Consider the following 18859-nt stretch of genomic DNA (forward strand, 5'->3'; position numbering starts at 1 on the left):
ACATTATCCATCTTTGGCAAATATACTTTTACAGACGTTGATCGTTATATCGAAACGGTTTACCAAGTCATTGATCAAATAATAACCATTAACAGCAATGGAATTGTTTAATTGGAATATTTTATACGATTTATTAATTATACCTTCCTAAAAACTAAAACTTTGATTTAAGTAGATATGAAATTGCATTGCATTGATTGTTTAATTTTATGTAATTGTAGGTTTGTCACATAACGGTTTTTTTTTTATATTTTTTTTTTTATGCACCCCGTTTTTTACCGTTTCGATGAAAACGCAACCTATTTTGATGCCACTGGCCCTTAGTGGTAATATTTTTCTTACAAACAAGTATTACACATTTCCTGCTTTTACGTAGCGTTTGTTTTTAGCTTTTCTGGATATTTTTGGCAACTTATTAAACACGCTTTTAATCCATTTTTGATCATGTTACCGTTTGTTTTGAATTAAAGTATGAAATATGTCATTGAGAAATTTTCATTAAAATCTTTGTTATTTAAGTATATATTTGTTCTTAAGCTGTTTTAAACTAACTTAATAAAGCGTAAATAAATTAATAACAGTCAGTCCCACCTTGAAAAACCTGAAATTTTAAATTATTGTCAAAGTACTAGTAGCAACTGGTACCCTTCAACATCTTAAAATAATTATCTAATATTATTAAATCTGTTTAAACAAAAACTTGAGGGAATTTTTTTCTTTTTAAATAAAAGAATTTTTTTTCAATGCTAGAAGTATAATAATATTTATAGAAAATACAAAGCATTACCTGCATTTGTAAATTAGATAACATTATAATGAATGCTTTATCTTATGAAATAGAACTTTCTAACGTTTTTTCCGTATATTGCAGTAATCTGATAGACTTGACAACTTTATAAGTTAGTTTTGTTGTTTTCAGTTGTCAGTTATGTATTTAAATATAAATGCTCAGAAAAAAAAATAGGCATTAAATCATGGTCAAAAGTGGAAAAAGTAAATTCACGGTTATTAAAATACGTATTTTTTTGTAAATTTCTAATAATATTTGATAAAAATAACGTTTTATTGTAATGATCTCATCGCAAATAAAAATTTTCGACACCAATAATTGCAAACACAATATTTACTAATAAATACAATGTTTGTCATTTTGCCGTAGGTGCCGTAGTAGACTGAACGGAACGCCACATGCGTTTATCGTTTTTCACTGTCAACCCTTTTTATTTTAGGTAGGTATAGGCACACGTATATATTTTATTATTTCAAAAAAAAAATTATGTGGTGTGAAGTAATAACATTTACTGCTCAAAAGATATTGCTGCGGTGCATAATTAGACGTGATGCCACGTAGAAAAACGGCGTCGTAATTGTAAAAAAAAATGCCTTTGTTTCACTGCAACTGTTAAAACAGAAAATGAATAATAAATCGTAAATTCAATCTATTTTATGGAATAACTAGATAATAAATCATTTTTTAAAGAATTTTTTTTTTTAAATTTTGACGTCTATCGTATGTTTAGTAACGAGTTACGCAGATAAAGGGAATTGAGAAAATAAACATATTTCTTTCTCACAAAAATGTGGCATGATCTCTTTTTGTTTCAAATAAAAAATAAAATAATTTTAATCCAACAACTTCATATATAGGATTGGAAATTAGGAATAAAAAAAGATAAGATTACCAATGAGGATAAAAACAAATTCCCAAAACTCATTTTACAAGGAATTTAAGCTGTACAAAGAGTTACCTGAAGAAAAAAAGATAATTCTATTTAATTTGAAAAATTATGTTCTAGAGAGAAATTTAGATTATTTTATTCAAGGTTTATATAAATTTTTTAGATGTTTTGAACTTACTTAATAAAACACAAATAAATAAATAATTGGGGACAACGCAATATTTGATAAATCTTGTATATAAATAATATGTCGATAAATTATAAGCCGCGTCGTTTTAAAAACAGTGTAAAGTATCCTCGCAGTATTCTCAAAATGCTTTATTTTATTTTAGGAAAACATTTTTAAGCCGCTTAAGCTTTCAATGCCAGCGCCTTAAATAGTAGTATAAATAAAACATTGATTACTATTATAATATAAATATCTCATAAATATCAGTTTCCTCTTGTTTAACCTTTTCTGGTTTGTATGAATATAACATTCTATCCCTTAAATAATATTCTTATATTTTCCCGATAATAAAGAGGATTGTTTATACTTTCTCTTTTCCCGAAGCTCTCGGTGTAAGAAATAACGAAATTCATGAATTTTCAGAAGGAAGTGACTACTTAATATTAAACGACGTGAAAGAAAGCAGATAACGGCTGGAGCTGAATGATTACTGAGTAAATTTTTTCAACATTCACTGAATATTATGACCCCTGTTTTTATTCAAAACGAGCTGAACCTGGCAATGCATTGCTATTGCTAGATTTGAGTAAATAGTTTTTCGTAGATTAAATAAATACCATAAAAAAAAATGGTTTTTGTGTTTCGGAAGACATAAATTGTAGAGATATGCAGTGATAGGGAATTTTGATAAATAGATATTTGACGATTGTGTTTCTATCACTGTCTTGCAGATAATTTCCCAATACTGTACAAAAAAAACAACTGTATATCAGACCTAAAGGGCGTTAAAACGCCTTAGTAAAATAGACAAAATCAACGTTTCGTTTTTCCGTTTTTCGCACCTCAAAACTGAACCAATTTTTGATTTTGATTCCTGCATTTAAAAAAAATAGTTTTTAAATTTATATACTATACGTCAAAAGACAGCGGATATAACTAAGCATTTTTACGGGATTTTGGGTGGTTTTCGTTCCCATGATAAACAATGTATTAAAAAAAAACAAAGCCATAAGACCATTGATAAATATCTTTAGTGTGTAAGAAAAAATCACTTTACTTGTCCATAATCCAGAGAAAAAATACTGAAGTTCGTTTGTCAGACCACCTTTCCTCTAAAGATTGAACATTATTAAGTATGCTTACAAAAATTTACTTTATAATGAAAAACGAATTAATTTTAAAAATATGATGTTACTTTGAGTAGGTACCTTGGTACTTGTTAATGATTGATTTTTTTAGAGTTTTAACATGAAATAATTCATTTTTATTTAAAAGTGTCAATTAATAATTTACAATGTCAAACGAAAATTTCAAACCCTGCTTTTCTTACCAACAGGGGTGAACTTTAAGTAGAAATACGATTTTTAAAAATGTAGTTATTTTAGTATTACCGAAAATCCTGTAAAAATAAACAAATTAACTTAAATAGTTTATTGAGTTCAGCACTCGATGGTGCATAGGGCAAACTATTGAAAAAGCAAATGCAGCATACCTTGATCATCTGTTTCACGAAGGTAACTTGTTTAGGGACCGAAAAAAATATTGCAGTGTCAAACCACCTTTTAGGCAAATATTTTACGTCGACCCTTCGAAAAATCAACGCCAGGACATCAAGCTTTAAAAAACCTCAATGTTTAAGTAGAGGTAGATTTACACCAAAACCCATTTGACCAACAAAAACACAAGTCCAGGATTCTGTAACAAATTCGTTTCGTAATTTCATTCATATCGTATGAGAGGGAACGAGAACAAAATACGATATCGATTGCGTTAGAGTGAGATGGATATACGACGAACGAACAAACTTATGAAATGAAATTGAGGCACAGAAATCAACCCAAACATGGTCATATTCCTTGACTTTACAAAATAATTTTGTGTTTTTATTCTAAAATAAAATTTCATTAATAGTTATATTCATTTTAAAGAAAACCAAATCATCTCCGAGATCAAAATATCAATGTCAAGGCAACTTTTACTAAAAAAATAATTTTGTCTGTGTCCAGATTGATGACAAATAGAGTTCTGTGGGTAAAATAGAACCATTACCCTAGACAGATGTTTAAGACTCGATGGATACTTTCAGATAAAAATCCTGAAATAGGAAATCAAGATGACAAAATTTTACTTCGTTGTGTAATAGTTGCAATTTTTATTTTTTCGATGATTTTACACTTTATTTATATTTTTTTGTCCCTTTACTTTTGATATTTATATTGATTGATAAACTTTCTTTCGTGTAACAAATGATCGAGATACGCTGAATTTGGCTTTTCCAATGCAATGCCCCATACAAAATCGGGGCACACAGGTGTAAAATAATGATCAACTCATGCTTAGTTTTTTTCTAGTTTCGAAATTTCTATATGATTGCCACGCAAACATAAAAATGGAATAATCAACTAACGTTACACACGTAACGGACATTTAAAAGTAACGTTTAAAAATATGTTAGCAACGTGACGTTTTCTTAAGAGCCAAGAAAAAACAAACGCGTTTTTCGTAACCGCTAACCTGCAGTTAACTTAATAAATTGAGATCGTTTACGAAGATAGAAATCAATTTTTCACTAGATTGTGCCGTAAGAAAATGGTTGATCGACTAAAGACAATCTCCTCATCATTGCCAGGGGAGCATATGGTACACCGTTACCAGCGAGCACGGAAACTTCATAAAACTACGAAGGATTCTTTCCATAAGATAAAAGCTTCGAGCATTTCCCCGTGTCTAAAACACATTTATTCTACGACTAGCATAAATATCACTTTCTGCCGTAACTTTTTTCTTACTAGAGGAATTGACTTGAAACTGAAATCGTAATTACGTTAAGGTCATTTTTTATCTTAGATTTTGTCTAAAAATGAATTTAAAATTAGAACAAATCTTTATTTTTTTTTCCTTATTTATATATATTCTTATTTATTTGTACATTGGCAGGCTAATTACCAATTGGAAATTTTTCCAATAATACTTTTTTTTTTAAATATTTTTTTTATTAAGTCTAAAAATAGTACAAACATAAAATATAAAAGTCCTAATATTAACTTATATCTAATTATTAAAAAAATATGTACTAATTATTAACATTTCTATAAAAAAATATTTAAAGCCAACATGAATACAATTACTTTTTAAGAGCTAAGTTATCTACTACACACATGTTTTTTTAACTTACATTTAAAAGAAATAATGATTTTTTGTTCTCTTATTTCTAATTGTATTTCCTTGTGATATCACTATACAGCTCAGTGCATTAACGAGTTTTGTGTCTTTGTCTTTTTACGAAATGGCAGATTTACTTCATTTTTATTTCTAGTTTCATGTACGAGTTCACGTTGATTAGAAAAAACCTAATTTAAGCTACAAAACGTATGCAAAGAAAAAAAATCCACAAAACAAGAACATTGATCGCAGCTAGTCTTCAACCGAAAAGGAAAATAACAGAGAGGAGAATAAAAACTTACTTAAACATGTCTAGCAAAGTTAATTGCTTTAGCAAAGAAACTTTTTTAAAAACAATATTTTGAGTTTGTCAAATTGTTTCTTGACAAGGACTAGATTCAACTCCCCGGGGAACTGGTAATACTAACATAATATTACAACAGAGACTACAGTTCGATGAATTTCACTGTAATTCGCTTCTTACTTGCGGAAGGAATAACATCTACCGAATTTTTCTCGCGAATCAAATCGATTAACGTCGAAGGTGTTATGAACAGAACAAGTGTGTTTAAGTGGTAGAGAAAGCTTATTGGCGTTTATACGAATCAATATTTATGATCAACAAAGGAGGGTAAAACAACTACGGCCTCGGTGTTTTGGGACCAAAAAAACATCATTTTGGTCGAATTTCTGCCTCAGGGGGAGACCATCAGCGCACAACAATAATTTTAAACCCTTAAAAAACTCAAAACGAGAATTCAAAACAAAAGGAGGGAAATGCTGACGAGATAAGTGTGCTTGTTGCATGACAACGCCCATACTCTCACAGCCTCAGGTGCCAAGGCGCTCTAGGACTCATTTGGTGGGGATGTTTTGAACCACCTCCAGTATTTCCCCTGACTTAGCGCCTTCATATAATCATTTTTTTACCTTCTTAAAGGCAATCATTGATAAAATTAAAATTTCAACCGACAAGCAGGTGCAAAAATAATTTTCGAAGAAGGGGAATGAGCTGACGGGAGAATTCTTCGAGGAATGCATAAAAAAGCTTGTGCCACGGCTCACCACATTTATTGTACGGGATGGCAAAAATAGTCAACTAGTGCATCAACAAATACGCTTTTTCTAAAAAAAAATAAAAAAATCTCCTTTACTTACTTTCTGAACATGCCTTGTACCTTATCATCGTCACAATTGGGAGATTGATAGGTACGATCAAATAAAGTAGACTAAAGTGTTTTAACAATGATAGGGACATTAAAAGTAATAAATGTAAATTCTGAATACAGTTAATATTTGATTAACAAATTATACTTTTTAAAAATCAATTAGCTATTAATTTAACGTTCAAATTTGTTTTAGCGATGTGCGGATATGAAAAACGGCCACAAAACCTATAGAGCGGATTCGCGTAAGTAATGGTGACTTTTAGTGCAATCTTTTATTTTTGCTGGACTGGCACCTGAAGCGTTTCACTGACCATCTTAACTTCATGAAACAGATGATCAAAATAAACTACACTTAGTTTTTTTATACCATTGATTCAAAAAGAAAAAAATTGTTTCAAGCATAACGTTGTGTGCTTAATATTTTCATTACAATATAATTTAAAAGAATCCGTTAAGCTAGGAAGCTGCGAGCAAAGCTTTTTCAGTTAGAAGAAAACACCAAAGGAAAATGAAAGAAGTAAAATACATTAAAATAACTATGGAGGAGATTAGAAGGATGTAGAGGTTGATGAATGCATTATGGAGATTAAGGACGTGCTTAGTGAGGGTGTTACATTAATATAGGAAAACTTGAATGAGAAAACTGAATAATTCTAATGAGTTTTCATACTCGTATCAGGGAAAAAAAATGTAATGCTCCTCTCCTGGATTATTTAATTTATTCGTTAAAAACTTTCACTAATCTAAATTATTTTTAACCGTGTCTAGACGAAACAAGGAATACAGGTACATTTTTGCACGTCCAATATAATTAGTTTACAAAACGTACCTGTAAAAATTTTAACTTACCCGTTATTAATGGAAGAATAAGGATGGTGTTCTTATTTTTATTCTACCACTATGCTTAGGCGTAACTTTATGCCAGGTTTGTAAGTAAAACCCTGAGTGTTCAAAAGAAAATAATGTACTACTCTTTCTGTATTTATAATAAATTAATGTGGGATCTGTAATTGGTCTTACTTTTTAAAAATATTTTCTTGAACCTTTATTTTGTTAAAAAGACTGTATGATTTCCATAATAAATTAATTATACTTAGAATAATGAGGTTTGGTCCTTTTTTTTATTTTCTGTTGATAAATTGTCAAACTAAGCTATTTTTGAAAATTTATTTATTCATTTGCGGACATTGTCCATTTATATCATTTATAGGGATGAATATTATAAGATATTTATGTATCGTATTTTCAGGGCTATGATTTTTTTAAGTTTTGTAATTACTCGGCCCGTGACGTCAGTTTCTGTCAATGTTCTACTAATTGGTGAGTTGGCTTTCTAAAAAACAAAAATCTATCGCATTACTCTATCATTGATTGATTCGGAAGAGCTTGTGACGTAGTTCAAAGTGGTACATTTCCATTATAATTTTTTTTTTCATACGTTTTTGAAAAACTTCGCAACAGATTTGAATGCTCAAATTTTTAAGGAGAGCAAAAAAACATTTTTATACCCAATTTCTCGTAGAATCGAACTTCCTGATTGAATACAGTTTTATTAGTGAAATTAGACTATAATCAACTTTTGGAAAAATATTCTAAAAAAAAATCGAATTAAGTGATTAGCGCGTTTGCCTGTCATGCATTAGTTCTCAGGTTTGTTTTTGTTTGCCGGCAAAGTTGAACATATAAAATATTGATGCAAAAGTTATTTATGTATTAAAAAACTTGTCCCAATTAGTCCTTAAAATGGTACCTGAAAAACAAGTAACATCTTTAAGACAGTGAAATGGCGTTCTATTCTATCTACCTACCCCTACGGGGAAACGGTATGATGGTTTGTTGTTATATTCTCAAATGCTTAGTTTAGAAACAAAGGAGAAAGCCTACAAGTCTATCGTTAAAGAAAAAAGCGTTTCGATTTTCGTAGGCAGAGATGAAAATAAATACGAAAATTTGTTTTTTAAATTATATATCCTAAGGTTTCATTAGTTTATTTTTATCTGTTGAGCCATCTGTAACGACTTATAAAATGCAAGTGAAACATATAATGCTTGTCGTAATTAGGATGCACTTCAAAGTCGTACCATGTTCTTTCTTACCACGGTAACATTTGCGCAGCTCGAATGTTCTCTAAGATAAGAGAAAAGGGGTGACAAATCCTTACACGACTCGGTCGACTGTGTCTTTTGGGACACCCACATACCCACACACTCATCGACTCATCCACACACTCACTTACGACCAACAGTATTGAAACTGAATCTAGGTACAAAGAAACATTGCTGTTAACATAGATAAATAGTGTTTTTTAAGAGATTTAAAAAAAATCAAAGTACGTATAACGCATAACATTCCACGTTCACTCTGCCAGAAAACGAACCTTGGACCTCAAACCTGGTAGGAAAACGTGCTAAATATTAGACATTGAAGCAGATTTTTTTATTTCCGCTATTTAAAAAAATATACATATAAATATTTATTTTTTGACACTTTATATACAATATAAATACATATAAGGGCAGGCATATTGCCTTAAGGCAATTTCTTCCTACCTACCGAAACCGTTCAGTTTGAGAAAATTATAAATACATGGACATATTGAATCTTATAATTTAATACAAAAATTAAAAACAAAGATTAACAAAATAAAAATATTAAAAAAAAAAAAACAATATACTATGAAGGGAGGAAAGGGGATGGGAAGAAAAGAAGAAGGATAAAGGAACAATTTAAATATATAGATAGTGACATTTCAATCTTGACTTAAATGTAAATAAAGAAGGGGCGTCTCTAACATTAGTGGGTAGATTGTTCCACAACGGAGCGGCTGCTTCTGTGAAAGAGGAGACAAGAAAATTAGAGCGATGACAGGGTATTAGAAGGGTTCTCTCGTTACTAGAAAGAAGAGATAGTCCGTGTTGTGAAAGAGGTTGGATAAGTTCTCTCAGATAAACAGGCAAATTGGTATTATTTAAAATATTGTGAAGAAGTGATAGAAGGTGAATGTTTCTTCTATGCCTGATACTGAGCCAGTGTAGTTGCGTACGATACTTGGTTATGTGGTCAAGTTTGCGAAGATCAAAGGATACAAATATTCGAATAATAATACAAACGAATACGAATATTCTGCAATCGTTCCAACTTATCAAGTAATTCAGAGTTAGCATCTGGATAACATACATCCGCATAGTCAAGGAGTGGAAGAAGTAAGCTCTAGAATAATGTTTGCTTAACATTAATTAGCAAGAAATTCAGTAATATTTTAAGTGAGTGCAAACTGCTATAAAGTTAACGACTAACTTCGTTAACCTGATCGTGCCACTCCAAATGCTTATGAATGATAATACCTAAATTTTGAGTATGTACAAATCGTCATGATCACAAACAAGGACGCATGTGATTATTTTCAACTTTAAATGAAGGCGGTTTGATTTTATGTCACAATTTGTTCAGTACAAAAGTATATACTTTGATACTTGAATTGGTTACATATATATATGTGTGTGTGTGTATATATATACTGAACACTATCAGTCTTTTTATGAAAAATAATTAGTGTTAATGTATTAATATATGATAAAAATATAATAATTATCATCTGTGACTTTAATTTCCCATCTGGAAATATTTCCAATGCATATTTCGAATGTTTTTGTTCTTTATTCAATTTAAAACAGCTAAATGTTTACAATATTAATAATCACATGTTAGATCTCGTTAATGGCAATAAAGAATCTAATAATATTGTTGTTAGCAGGCACGACTGTCCTCTTGCTAAAGAGGACAAGCATTATCCTACTCTTTCACACTCATTTGAGTATTATTCTTAAACTTAGGATGCCTCAGCTGTTCTGCCTGATAACAAAAACTTAGCTCTGCTGGGTTTTTGACGAAAATGCGAAACGTGACTAAGTCTGAAATAATGGAATCTCGATGATCTCGACGTTAATCTTGCCGTAGATTCTTTTTATTTTCAATTATATGAAATTTCCGATACTTGCTTTTAAAAACGACGCTCTACTACTACTCACCAAAGGAATTGCCCGAAATGATTTTTTTTTTAAATCATCTATCATTTTCGTGTTAAACACAAATATCACTATTTATGGAAAAAAAAACGAGTTCAAAATTAGCTTACAAAAAGTTTAACTGTTTGACAAGACAAACGAAGATTTTAATCTCTAAGGCAAATAAACTGTACGCTCACGCTGAAATAAATATTACAAATGACCCTTAACGTTTTTGGAATTATTTGTCCGGTGAAAAACGTGCTTGCGACAAATTGAATCACATGACTCTTAATGATTCTGATTTTTACCATGGGTTTTTTTCAACTTTTTCGGATTTTTTCCAATGCGATTTTAGTACTAATATACTTGTTCTCTATAACTCCTTAAATCCTATCTAAAAAAGTAAATTTTTGCTTGTAACAGTTACTGAAAAAACGAAAAATGATTTACGTTAGGTTTTTCGAAAACTTAACCAAAAATTGTCAACCGGTCCAGATCTCATTCCACCCTACAAAAAATTATCAATTCATTAAATAAACCTTTTAAACATGTGTATTAACTTTTTGGTCTAGATTTGAATACTTAAAAAATATATATAAGCTAGCGAAAGTCACTCTAATTCACAAAAGGGACAGCAAATCAGTTAATCAAACCAGTAACTGTATTATCAACTTCAGAAAAGATTTTCTTGAAGATTGTACGCTCCTATATATTTAATCGAATCAAAAATGCCACATTGGAGTACCAAGATGGATTAAAACAACTAAATCTCCTGCAAAATATCTCTTGAATATTTCAAATCATATTCGAAATTGGTTAGAAAAATTTTCACGCCTAGATGTTGTATATAGCGACTTTGAAAAGGTTTTTGATAAGGTAGATATAGTTTTTGAAAAATAAAACGGATTTTTTTTCACTGCCAACTTTTTGGTATTCATTCCAAATTACTAACATTATCTTCGCCAGTATGTCACCTACGGGAACCACATATTTTATGGATACTACACAAATTTTGGAATTCACCAAGAATTTAACCTGGGCCCTTTTCTTTCCTTATATTTATAACAAAAATCTCAAAACTGCAAGTCTAAGTTTTTTTTTAAAACTAGGGTAATTCCCTTGATATTGAAAGTAAAAACACAATTTCACGATAAAGAGCCAATAAAACTGCTATTTTTAAACAAAGAATGTGCTGCGTTTTACTTTTGGGAATTATTGTGGGCATGAGACTTCATCAGGGTGTGAATATTTGGCTTGTTAACGTGTCTCAGGGATTCTCTGGGTTTTATTCCTGTAAAAAGTGGTACTGCAACGACAAATGGAAAACCTTTGGGTAGTTTACAAAAATATTTTTTTGTATTTTAGGGCATATAAATCATGGCTGTCCCAGTATAAATTTGAATAGTTATTTGTTTGAGGTTACTTAAAGATAATAAATAAACAATAACAAGAAATATAACAAGATGGTTGAAGGCTGGATTTTTGCCTGTAAACATACCAAGACTTTCCAAGTATTATTCCTGGTATTATTTTTGGTAACGTGTTGAGGAATAACAATTAATATTGGTAATACTAACGTATTACCAAAATTAATTTACAAAATAAATTTTAACGCATGGAACAGTGAGGTACGGGTTTTCATTACCTTTGCGGTATTTGCCGTTCGGAAAACGGTTATTTCGATAGTAAAAGTATGCAATAAATCAATTCCTAGATCTATTGACCTATACGGACGAAAGGTAAACGGGTGTGCAGATAATCAGTTTATATCAATACGATGAACTAAACCGTTACAATGCGCTTATCTGTTTGTGCGTTTTTGTAGTGCAGTTTCCCGAAGCTAGACCAGGTCTCCGAGGGTAATGATCAGCTTTCAAAGGAGCAAAACGCGCGCAAACCCGCGTGTGTGGTTGATCTTCGATCTCCCAAAGGGTATAGGTTCCAAATACGAGCTGGCCAGTTCAGATCAGTCGAACCGGGGTCGATGATTTGGAAAACACAGTACTTGACAAGTGGACAGGAAGCAGAAGAGAGTGAGAGAGAGCAGGTATTTAGGCCGGACCAAAGAAGGGCTCTGCACCAAGTGAAAGCCTACCGGTGGTGCAAACTAGCCACCAGAGCCGATTAAACAAGCCGGGAAGTGACGACCTGTAATAACGCGTCACGTATAAGATTCTTCAAATAGCCAAAATTCCAACGGAGTTATTGAAAGACATACCTGCTTCGATTCAAGCATCTAGTAACAAGGTACTCTGGTGATTTACACGGTATTTTCGAGACGATGTCAAGCTCTACACTAATATTCGAAATTGTCCGCCTACGAGAAAAGAAAGAGCCATTACACGTCTGATCAAAGTTGTGGTCGCTACGGAATGCACGAAATTTCTACTTTGTTCACTTTCCCCGCGATCCGCTCCTCGCGCAACTCTCTCTCCTCCCAATCTCATGCATACTTATTCAAATGATGCGTGATCACCAGCGTGTCTTCAAGTCCTCATACAAAACGTAGAACATTTTTGTAAACAAGGATGGATTCCACTCCCTATGGAGTTGTTTAGTTTGATTGTTTTGCAACAGAGAAGGAAATATGGAAGTCGAGGCATTTACAGGGCCAGTGATCTATATTTGTATGGTATAAATGGCCACTTTATACAATTGTAACTTTAACTGTTTTGCCTATGTTTTATCATCCATTTTTTCTCAACTCAAAGATCAATAAATAACTATAAATTTGTATTATATTTTCAAATTTTTAATTTAATTTATCGCAAGTTTAATTTAATTCAATTCTACTACTTTCATTACCCTCACTTTTGCACACTTTCTCGTAGATTCATTACCCTACTGCGAGTCAACACAAATAAGAAAATAAATATTACTTTTGTGTAAAGTGGCCATTTAACCTAGACAAATCAAAGTACTTATAAATGCCTAGACTTTCATGTTCCTTTCTCAAATATGTTTTTCCTCCCTCTTGCAATAAATTTCAATAAACTGTATTGTTTAAGTAAGCGTCTTCAAGATAACTTTTATAAAGAAATATTTATAAAAACATCAATTATAATAAGATTTTTTATTCCAAAGCCCTCTCGTCCTTTCCTGGCCTTCTAATAAATTATTTTCATACAAAACCTTAAAGGTGCTTAAAAACGTTAATTGAACTTAATATTATAATTGTAGAAAATATTATTTTTTTCATTTATTTATGCATACAAATACATACACATTCCAAAAAATATAGTAATAACGTATCCCAAGCTCTATGAGGCCAAGCGCCTTGTGTTGAGTTAGGATACAACATAATGGAAAGTGGAATCACGTACATAATTAAATAATGGCAAAAATAGAAATTAAATATTATGACATAAACATTCATATATTTCAAAGGGCATTTGGACAACACGCCTAATAGCATATAAATATATGCAATATCTCGCAGCAGTCTCCTACAATGGTCTCTTTTCTTAGACGAAATCCAGACTTGTACACTCTTTCTGAAAATGACTTTCATTTAGGCGAACCTAATATGTTCATCCAAGACATTGAACACGAGTAATACACATTTAGTTTGACGATTTTTTGGCGCTTTTTAGATAATATAGATTTCTGATGTTTCCACTGAAATTAAAAAGCACATAACCAAAATATCCAACAAAGCTCTTAAACTATTTGGATTTATACTTAGAACCGGAAAATAGTTATTTATGTATTTGATCTTAAAGTAGTAGAAACGTAAATCATGAAAGTCTGAATATCAGCTTACTTCTAATTATAATTTAACTATACATATTTCAAATTAACACTTCATCAAAACACTAATATGATAATATAATTAAATTAAAAAATCTAAATTTCAGGAAAAACCAGAAGGTCTGTTGATAACGATTCATGCAAAACTACACCATTATTGAACCACACACCAACCACTTTAGCAAAGATGAGTACATTACTCTATCATATCAAGAAGTTTTAAACAAATTTATTTTATTACAAGAATATAAGAATCTCGAAGAATAATAACGAACAAATAATATCAGACACACAAGAATAAAGTTAAGCTGGCTCTTAAACCTTTAAGGGCCAGCTTACATGTTTGAAGAACAAAAGGACTACTGTTTAGTATACAACAGCATTTTTCTAAATTATTCCTGGCTGATTATTTTTCTATCCTATCCTTTTTTTGACCCATCCTACCTTACATCACGATAGAAAAATACAAAAATTGGATTTGGAAGATTATGATCAAAATTTTGACATAACATAAAACATTGAATAAGAATTTTTAGAATCGTCACGCGTCTTTGTAAAAGTTATTACAATAAATAATTATTTTATCATCTAGTGCTTCAAATAGGAGAACATTCTCATTGTATCAAAGGTTGGTCCATTTCTGTGCTCCTATCCCTTTTTCAAATATTTACAATATTTTACAAAACAGAATGAAATTTGTTTTTTCGCTACAGCCCACTTTTCGTTAACAGACATAACTAAATAAACATAAAACTCTCTAAAAAACAACAAAAAATAGTCAATTATGTTTGTTCTCCTTTATGATTTTATATCAAATTAGTCAATAATTAAAACATCTTCAAACACCTTATACATGTAACTTAATCTGATAAATTAATTCGATGAAAAAAAAAGTCATTTTAAATATGAACAGAAGAAAAAACATGGGTTTTCAAAAATATTTTGAATGTTATACAATGAATAAGGCAATAACTTAAATTAGCCAAGGACAGATTATAGTTTTGTTAATGCCCTATCTTTCATTCTCAGATTAAATTAAATTCAATCCAACTTATTTGATTTCACACCTTCCGAAAAAACAATGATTGAAAAACGGAAGCACAAATGGGTGGATTAACTATCATTTAAATCAAAGCGAATGTTGATGGATTAAGAAAACGAGAAACACCAAGAAAGTCATGCCGTGACCAAACATATAACATGTTTAAACGAAAAGGAAGCAAAGCCCGTGTTCAAAGACGAAGTGATATAACGTTATATTCTCTCTGCTTACTCTTACGGGTAAAGGGCGTGATGAATTGTATGTTTTTTATTTATGGCATAGCATTAGCTATTTTAAGTAATCACTCAACACACAAGGCATCATTCAGCATTCTGCTTTTCTTCAAATATCTGTATTTCTTCAATTATTGTACTTGTTTATATTTAACTACAGTACGTTTAATTCATTTTTTAATTTATTTCCTTAACTTTTGTTTTAAAATAACTAATCTCAATGATTTCAAAGCGCAAGCTTAATTTCATTTTCATTAATTTAATTAAGATGATCGTTCATTTTTAAAATACAAATTCGTAGCTAAAGTGCTTCATTTAAAATTTAATAAATCAAAATAGTACTGAGTTTTCCTTTACCCAGCCAATTTCACGGTACTGCTAAGTGAAAATATACGTATGATAATTATTTTCTAGGTGGTGCTGTTATTACATTGTGTGAAAAGTACTTCATAATTATAATTATTGAATTCATAACTTATGTTAACTGAGAGTTATGTTAACTGAGAGTCATGTCAGCAGCTCGGAAAGTAAAAACATGTAAGGAAATTATGAAAAATACACCACAACACCCAGATTATTTAATAAAAAATATAAATTGAATATTTATCAAGCCACTATCGAGAATGTATAATGAATAACCGTGTAACTGGTAACATTATATTTTACCAAATGAGTCATAGCGCCTGTTAACTTGGGGTTTGCATGTATTAACTTTTTTAAAAGCTTATACTTATATAAATATTTAAGCGGTTAAACCATTTTTCTGGTCAATTATATCAAAAGCACAACAATTTTTAAATGTGATTGTTCGTATCAAACAACGCAAAAACAGAAGCAAAATCCTTGAAAAGAGTTTTTTACATAATGGCGACTCTGATGTAAAAATTGTAAATCAGAAAAACGAGTGAAGATAAGTTCCGCCCATTATTTTATTTGACTTTCATTTGATTCCTGAAAAGGTTGACATTAATTATTCATTAAATATAGTCGTTTTACACTGTAATCGCACCACTTGCCCGTTAGCAGATGAACGTTTGATTTGCTGGTTCGCGGAATGCGTTATCCTTTATTTACTTTGCCACATAACCCTAAATACAATCACTGCAATAACCTACCTTATTTTGGGTCCTGGCACCTTTATTGTCGGGAATTTCTGTCACGACCGTCAGGATCGGATCCGATCTTGTGGTCAGGAAGGAGGGGCACTTGACGAATTACACAAGACAGTGAATTTAATTGTTATTGATTGCATAATATCTTATTTGCGATCGCGGTGAGAATATAAGAAGCACATGTACACACAATTGGTTCAGTTTTTTTTATGGCGCCGGGACAATATCGGTACCCACGGTAGGCAAATGCAACATTTTAACCAGGGCCCCGTAGGTAGCAAATAAATTTGAACGCCTCATCCTAGTGAATGTGCTATATATATATGGGTGTGTAAACATAGAGTTTATGTGGCGTAACCACACTGAATTATTTAATTATTTTTAAACTGGCACCTGGAACGTCAGACTAATCACTCTACCTTCATGTAAACTATGATAAATATACGCTGGTAAGTATACCAATGCAGTGCCTTATTTATTTGCGGAGAAGGACACAATTATGATGATTTTTTATAACTTACCTATAATTTCACATATCATTAAATACATTTAATTAATTTTAATTTTAAGGAATAGTACCAAAAATATTAAGAGTTGAAGACAAAATCCTAAGAATGAAGTTCTATTTTCATGTGAAATGAGCAGAATTGGAATTTAAAAACCAATTGGAAAAATTATAATAATAAATCCCATTTTGCTCCGCCGCGCTGTATTCCTATTTTTAAAACAGGATAAATGAAAAAATAAAAAGTTTTTTTAATTTGCTTTATTAAAAATAACTATATAGGAATACTAACTGACAACAGAAAATAGACATGTGTCTTTAAAAATTTATTAAAACTTCTGTCTTTGAAAATATTTTTTCAAGCTCATGAAAATACATGATATAACTGTTCTTTTTCTTGGTCTCGTTAATGTAATAATTTTACACATGCAATACAGAAAATATGATAGTGTCATATGATGTCAATAAATCATTTATTATACAACAATATTGAAATTAAGAAGTACTCGTAGGTACGTTACATTATTGATATAAATATTCATTTGGTCAATTCTTTGTTTTTGGCAATAAAAAAATCATGAAAATGAGTGAAATATACAGGAGGTTTGGTAGAGGGTGGAAAACAATAATATTTAGAAGGGGCTATTTGTAATTAAAAATTAAATTAAATTAAAAAAATATATTTTTTTAAATTTTTTAAAAATAAATTTTCTGTAGTGGCAGGTACCCAAATGGCATCAATTTATTATTACGATTTATTTATGTTTTTGTTGTCATTTTCCCAAATTTAGTTCTTGTGATTTTGATTAAAAAAAAACTAAAGCTTAAAGTGTAGTGGTAAAGATGCTTAACTTACACACGGAAGGTTCCGGGTTCGACTCCCGGTGAGAACGCAAAAATTAAATGTGATATTACTCAAGCCTTATGTCGTGTTTTACCGTTGTACTAGAGCGAAACTTAGGCAGGCCCAACTATTTAAATAACAATGAAACTTTTTTACAGCTCCAAAATTTATTTAGAGCTGATACAAACCTTAGATATTTTAAGGCTCAATTCCAAAATCTGGGAAAATGACAACAAAAACATTGAAAAAAATTGTGACATTTCGGGATAGGGCAAATTTCTTTCAAATAGCCCCTTCTATCCACAATTTTTTCCCAGTATCTACCAAATACTCGGTATATATAATTTAACAATAATTTGTTTTCAATGTATCAGAAATATTTTGGATTAGTCCAAATCTTTGGAGACAATTTTTTTATTTTTCACTGGCGGGATTGACATATTAGATATAATATATTTGACATAGGTAAATTTTTTGAAAATAGAATCCATTTCTATTTACATAGCTTATGATCTATAGGCACAACGGTGGTATTATTTTTTTTCCAACAAAGATGAAACTGTTAAGATTATAGAAGTCATGACATTTTCACAACAAAAAAATATGTATGGACATAATGGTGAATGTTACACCATCTGCAAAGTGATCACTCAACCCAGTAATTGACAAATCATAAGCTCTGTAAATGCCCGACTTCCATTTCCTCAACAATTTTATTTTTGTTAATAATACGAGTATTTTATATTATTTTGTGTAAAAAATACAAAACATCGTTGCCCGGTAGGGGAAATTACTCACCCACATTAATAAATGATTTGCTTTTATACTCTACAGAAATCAACGTCCATGACAGGTCATAAGCCTTGTAAATATCTAGACTTATAAATTTTCTTCTCGTCTTTTTCCTTCTCTGTTGAAATACATTTCATACATAATATAAACATTATTATTTTTTTAAATAAGCTTTGCTTAAAATTTCACTAAAAGCCAAATACTGTTATTTTTTACAGTCGCTTTGCCGTGGGGCAATCCGTCAAACGGCCAACAGTGATTTGATTCCCGCCAGTTGCACGAAAAAAAATAAAGAAATATTATTTTTGCAATTTGTCTGGGTATTGTGGTGTATTTTATACAACTTCTTTCCATTTCCGATTTTTTCCACCTGCTGAAAAGTCTCTTAGGTAGAG

Source organism: Micrasema longulum, unplaced genomic scaffold (genome assembly GCF_059751315.1).
Source record: "Micrasema longulum isolate JH-2025_06_02 unplaced genomic scaffold, ASM5975131v1 h1tg000042l, whole genome shotgun sequence".
Classification (NCBI taxonomy): Eukaryota; Metazoa; Arthropoda; class Insecta; order Trichoptera; family Brachycentridae; genus Micrasema; species Micrasema longulum.